Below are 7,335 nucleotides of genomic sequence, written 5' to 3' on the forward strand. Positions count from 1 at the left end.
AACTTAGGTTTCTCCAAACCATAATTCAAACGGTGTCGTCTCAACGAATTACGTGGTGCCCTATTAAAGTGAGTGTGGTTGTCTCTAATGCCTAACCCATGAACGGTAGTGGTAATTCGATAAGAGACATCATGATACGCACCATATCCAGTAGGGTGCAACTATGATGTTCGGACACACCATCACACTATGGTGTTCCAGGCGGTATTAATTGTGAAACAACTTCCACAATGTCTTAATTGCGTGCCAAAGCTTGTAACTCAGATACTCATCTCTATGATCATATCATAGACATTTTATCCTCTTGTCACAATGATCTTCAACTTCACTCTTAAATTACTTGAACTATTCAATAATTCAGACTTGTGTTTCATCAAGTAAATATACTCAACATCTACTCGAATCATCTGTGAAGTAAGAACATAACATTATTCACTGCATGCCTCAGCACTCATTGGACTACACACATCAAAATGTGTTACTTCCTACAAGTTGCTTTCTTGTTCCATTTTACTGAAAACGAGGCTTTCAGTCATCTTGCCCATGTGGTATGATTTGCATGTCTCAAGTGATTCAAAATCAAGTGAGTCCAAAAGGCCCATCTGCATGGAGTTTCTTCATGCGTATACACCAATAGACATGGTTCGCATGTCTCAAACTTTTCAAAAACGAGTGAGTCCAAAGATCCATCAACATGGAGCTTCTTCATGTGTTTTATACCAATATGACCTACATGGCAGTGCCACAAGTAAGTGGTACTATCATTACTATCTTATACCTTTTGGCATGAAAATGTGTATCACTACGATCGAGATTCAATAAACCATCCCTCTAGGTGCAAGACCATTGAAGGTATTATTCAAATAAATAGAGTAACCATTATTCTCCTTAAATGAATAACCGTATTGCGATAGACATAATCCAATCATGTCTACGCTCAACGCAAACACCAAATGACAATTATTCAGGTTTAATACTAATCTTGATGGTAGAGGGAGCGTGCGATGTTTGATCACATCAAACTTGGAAACACTTCCAACACATATCGTCAGCTCACTTTTAGCTAGTCTCCGTTTATTCCGTAGCTCTTTTATTTTGAGTTACTAACACTTAGCAACCGAACCGGTATCTCAATACCCTGGTGCTACTAGGAGTACTAGTAAAGTACACATTAACATAATGTATATCCAATATACTTCTATCGACCTTGCCAGCCTTCTCATCTACCAAGTATCTAGGGTAATTCTGCTCCAGTGGTTGTTCCCCTTATTACAGAAGCACTTAGTCTCGGGTTTGGGTTCAACCTCGGGTTTCTTCACTAGAGCAGCAGCTGATTTGCCGTTTCATGAAGTATCCCTTCTTGCCCTTGCCCTTCTTGAGACTAGTGGTTTCACCAACCATCAACAATTGATGCTCCTTCTTGATTTCTACTTTCGCGGTGTCAAACATCGCGAATACCTCAAGGATCATCATATCTATCCTTGATATGTTATAGTTCATCACGAAGGTCTAGCAGCTTGGTGGCAATGCCTTGGAGAAACATCACTATCTCATCTGGAAGATCAACTCCCACTCGATTCAAGTGATTGTTGCACTCAGACAATCTGAGCACAAGCTCAACGATTGAGCTTTTCTCCCTTAGTTTGCAGGCTAAGAAAATCGTCGGAGGTCTTATACCTCTTGACGTGGGCACGAGCCTGAAATCCCAATTTCAGCCCTCGAAACATCTCATATGTTCCGCGACGTTTCGAAAACGTCTTTGGTGCCTCTACTCTAAACCATTTAACTGAACTATCACGTAGTTATCCAAACGTGTATGTCCGATGTTCGCAACATCCACAGACGACATTTGGGGTTCTGCACACTGAGCGGTGCATTAAGGACATAAGCTTTCTACTAATCGCATAATCGCTACTGTCAAATTTCAACTGTATTTTTCTCTAGGAACATATCTAAAACAGTAGAACTAAAGCGCGAGCTATAACATAATTTGCAAAGGGCATTTGACTATGTTCAGGATAATTAAGTTCATCTAATGAACTCCCACTCAGATAGACATCCCTCTAGTCATCCAAGTGATTACATGATCCGAGTCAACTAGGCCGTGTCCGATCATCACGTGAGACGGACTACTCATCATCGGTGAACATCTTCATGTTGATCATATCTACCATACGACTCATGCTCGACCTTTCGGTCTCTTGTGTTCCGAGGCCATGTCTGTACATGCTAGGCTCGTCAAGTCAACCTAAGTGTTTCGCGTGTGTAAATCTGGCTTACACCTGTTGTATGTGAACGTAAGAATCTATCCGATCATCACCTGGTGCTTCGAAACGACTAACTTTCGCAACGGTGCACAGTTAGGGGGAACACTTTCTTGAAATTTTAATGAGGGATCATCTTATTTACTACCGTCGTTCTAAGCAAATAAGATGCATAAACATGATAAACATCACATGCAATCAAAAAGTGACATGATATGGACAATATCATTTTGCTCCTTTTGATCTCCATCTTCGGTGCTCCATGATCATCATCGTCACCGGCATGACACCATGATCTCCATCATCGTGTCTCCATGAAGTTGACTCGCCAACTTATTACTTCTACTACTATGGCTACCGGTTAGCAATAAAGTAAAGTAATTACATGGCGTTGTTCAATGACACGCGGGTCATACAATAAATAAAGACAACTCCTATGGCTCCTGCCGGTTGTCATACTCATCGACATGCAAGTCATGATTCCTATTACAAGAACATGATCAATCTCATACATCACATTCTTTTTGGCCATATCACATCACATAGCATACCCTGCAAAAACAAGTTAGACGTCCTCTAATTGTTGTTTGCATGTTTTACGTGGCTGCTATGGGTTTCTAGCAAGAACGTTTCTTACCTACGCAAAACCACAACGTGATATGACAATTGCTATTTACCCTTCATAAGGACCCTTTTCATCGAATCCGTTCCAAGTAAAGTGGGAGAGACTGGCACCCGCTAGCCACCTTATGCACCAAGTGCATGTCAGTCGGTGGAACCTGTCTCACGTAAGTGTACGTGTAAGGTCGGTCCGGGCCGCTTCATCCCACAATACCGTCGAAACAAGATTGGACTAGTAACGGTAAGCATATTGAACAAAATCAACGCCCACAACTACTTTGTGTTCTACTCGTGCAAAGAATCTACGCAATAGACCTAGCTCATGATGCCACTGTTGGGGAACGTAGAAGAAATTCAAAAGTTTCCTATGTGTCACCAAGATTTATCTATGGAGAAACCAGCAACGAGGGGAAGGAGAGTGCATCTACATACCCTTGTAGATCGCTATGCGGAAGCGTTCAAGAGAACGGGGTTGAAGGAGTCATACTCGTCGTGATCCAAATCACCGGAGATCCTAGTGCCGAACGGATGACACCTCCGCGTTCAACACACGTACAGCCCGGTGACGTCTCCCATGCCTTGATCCAGCAAGGAGAGAGGGAGAGGTTGAGGAAGACTCCATCCAGCAGCAGCACAACAGCGTGGTGGTGATGGAGGAGCGTGGTGATCCAGCAGGGCTTCACCAAGCACCGCAGGAGAGGAGAAGGGAGAGAGGTAGGGCTGCGCCAAGAGGGAGAGAAACTCATGTGTTGGGCAGCCCCTACACCTCAACTATATATAGGGGGAGGGGAGGGGGCTGCGCCACCTCTAGGGTTCCCTCCCCAGGGGTGGCGGCAGCCCCCAGATCCCATCTGGGTGGCGGCCAGAAGGGGAGAGAGGGGAGGCGCACTTGGGGTGGGCCTTAGGGCCCATCTGCCCTAGGGTTTGCCCCCCTCCCACTCTTCCTTGCGCCTTGGGCCTTGTGGGGGGGGGGCGCAGCAGCCCACCTGGGGCTGGTCCCCTCCCACACTTGGACCATGCAGCCCTCCGGGGATGGTGGCCCCACTTGGTGGACCCCCGGGACCCTCCCGGTGGTCCCGGTACGTTACCGATAAAACCCGAAACTTTTCCGGTGACCAAAACAGGACTTCCCATATATAAATCTTTACCTCCGGACCATTCCGGAACTCCTCGTGACGTCCGGGATCTCATCCGGGACTACGAACAACATTTGGTAACCACATACAAACTTCCTTTATAACCCTAGCGCCATCGAACCTTAAGTGTGTAGACCCTGCGGGTTCGGGAGACATGTAGACATGACCGAGACGTTCTCCGGTCAATAACCAACAGCGGGATCTGGATACCCATGTTGGCTCCCACATGTTCCACGATGATCTCATCGGATGAACCACGATGTCAAGGACTCAATCAATCCCGTGCACAATTCCCTTTGTCTAGCGGTATTATACTTGCCCGAGATTCGATCGTCGGTATACCGATACCTTGTTCAATCTCGTTACCGGCAAGTCTCTTTACTTGTTCCGTAACACATCATCCCGCGATCAACTCTTTGATCACATTGTGCACATTATGATGATGTCCTACCGAGTGGGCCCAGAGATACCTTTTCGTTTACACGGAGTGACAAATCCCAGTCTCGATTCGTGCCAACCCAACAGACACTTTCGGAGATACCTGTAGTGCACCTTTATAGCCATCCAGTTACGTTGTGACGTTTGGTACACCCAAAGCATTCCTACGGTATCCGGGAGTTGCACAATCTCATGCTCTAAGGAAATGATACTTGACATTAGAAAAGCTTTAGCATGCGAACTACGATCTTTGTGCTAGGCTTAGGATTGGGTCTTGTCCATCACATCATTCTGCTAATGATGTGATCCCGTTATCAACGACATCCAATGTCCGTGGTCAGGAAACTGTAACCATCTATTGATCAACGAGCCAGTCAACTAGAGGCTTACTAGGGACATGGTGTTGTCTATATACCCACACATGTATCTGAGTTTCCTATCAATAAAATTATAGCATGGATAATAAACGATTATCATGAACAAGGAAATATAATAATAACTAATTTATTATTGCCTCTAGGGCATATTTCCAACAGTCTCCCACTTGCACTAGAGTCAATAATCTAGTTCACATCGTCATGTGATTAACACTCACAGGTCACATCGCCATGTGACCAACATCCAAAGAGTTTACTAGTGTCTAAACTAGTTCACATCATCATGTGATTAAGACTCAATGAGTTCTTGGGTTTGATCATGTTTTGCTTGTGAGAGAGGTTTTAGTCAAAGGGTCTGCAACATTCAGATCCATAGGTACTTCGCAAATCTCTTGGTCATATTGTAAATGCTGCTTCCACGCTCCACTTGGAGCTATTCCAAATGGTTGCTCCACTATACGTATCCGGTTTGCTACTCAGAGTCATTCGGATAGGTGTTAAAGCTTGCATCGACGCAACTCTTTACGTCGAACTCTTTATCACCTCCATAACCGAGAAACATATCCTTATTCCTCTAAGGATAATTTTGACCGCTATCTGGCGATCCATTCCTTGATCACCTTTGTACCCTCTTGCCAGACATGTGGCAAGGCACACATCAGGTGCGATACTCAGCATAGCATACTGCAGAGCCTACGTCTAAAGCATAGGGGACGGCCTTCGTCCTTTCTCTCTTTTCTGCCGATGTCGGGCTTTAAGTCTTAACTTCATACCTTACATCTCAGGCAAGAACTCCTTCTTCGACTGATCCATCTTGAACACCTTCAAGATCATGTCAAGGTATATGCTCATTTGAAAGTGTTATTAAGCATTTTGATCTATCCTTATAGATCTTGATGCTCAATGTTCAAGTAGCTTAATCCAGGTTTTCTATTGAAAAACATCTTTGAAATAACCCTGTATGCTTTCCAGAAATTCTACATCATTTCTGATCAACAATATGTCAACAACATATACTCATCAAATATTCTATAGTGCTCCCACTCACTTCTTTGGAAATACAAGTTTCTCATAAACTTTGTATAAACCCAAAATCTTTGATCATCTTATCAAAGTGTATATTCCAACTCCGAGATGCTTACTCCAGTCCATGGAAGGATCGCTGGAGCCAGCATACCTTTTAGCATCCTTAGGATCGACAAAACCTTTCTGATTGTATTACATACAACCTTTCCTTACGAAAATGGTAAGGAAACTCGTTTTGACATCCATCTGCCAGATTTCATAAATGCAGCTAATGCTAACATGATTCTGACGGACTTAAGCATCGCTACGGATGAGAAAATCTCATCGTAGTCAACTCCTTGAACTTGTGAAAAACTCTTCGCCACAAGTTGAGATTCATAGACGGTGACATTACCGTCCATGTCCGTCTTCTTCTTAAAGATCCATTTATCTCAATGGCTTGCCGATCATCGGGCAAGTCCACAAAAATCCATGCTTTGTTCTGATACATGGATCCTATCTCGGATTTCATGGCTTCTAACCATTTGTCGGAATTTGGGCCCACCATCGCTTCTCCATAGCTTGTAGGTTCATTGTTGTCTAGCAACATGACCTTCAAGACAGGATTACTGTACCACTCTGAAGTAGTACGCATCCTTGTCACCCTACGAGGTACGGTAGTGACTTGATCCAAAACTTCATGATCACTATCATAAGCTTCTACCTCAATTGTTGTAGGCGCCACAGGAACAACTTCCTGTGCCCTGCTACACACTTGTTGAAGTGACGGTTCAATAACCTCATCAAGTCTCCACCATCCTCCCACTCAATTCTCGAGACAAAACTTTTCTCGAGAAAGGACCCGATTCAAGAAACAATCCCTATTGCTTTCGGATCTGAATTAGGAGGTATACCCAACTGTTTTGGGTGTCCTATGAAGATGCCTTTTATCCGCTTTGGGTTCGAGCTTATCAACCTGAAACTTTTTTCACATAAGCGTCGCAGCCCCAAACTTTTAAGAAATGACAACTTAGGTTTCTCCAAACCATAATTCAAACGGTGTCGTGTCAACGGAATTACGTGGTGCCCTATTAAAGTGAGTGCGGTTGTATCTAATGCCTAACCCATGAACGGTAGTGGTAATTCGATAAGAGACATCATGGTACGCACCATATCCAATAGGGTGCAACTATGATGTTCGGACACACCATCACACTATGGTGTTCCAGGCGGTATTAATTGTGAAACAATTTCCACAATGTCTTAATTGTGTGCCAAAGCTTGTAACTCAGATACTCATCTCTATGATCATATCATAGACATTTTATCCTCTTGTCACAATGATCTTCAACTTCACTCTAAAATTACTTGAACTATTCAATAATTCAGACTTGTGTTTCATCAAGTAAATATACTCAACATCTACTCGAATCATCTGTGAAGTAAGAACATAATGATATTCACTGCATGCCTCAACACTCATTGGACTGCACA

Source organism: Triticum dicoccoides, chromosome 2B, assembly GCF_002162155.2.
Source record: "Triticum dicoccoides isolate Atlit2015 ecotype Zavitan chromosome 2B, WEW_v2.0, whole genome shotgun sequence".
In the NCBI taxonomy this organism is placed as follows: domain Eukaryota; kingdom Viridiplantae; phylum Streptophyta; class Magnoliopsida; order Poales; family Poaceae; genus Triticum; species Triticum dicoccoides.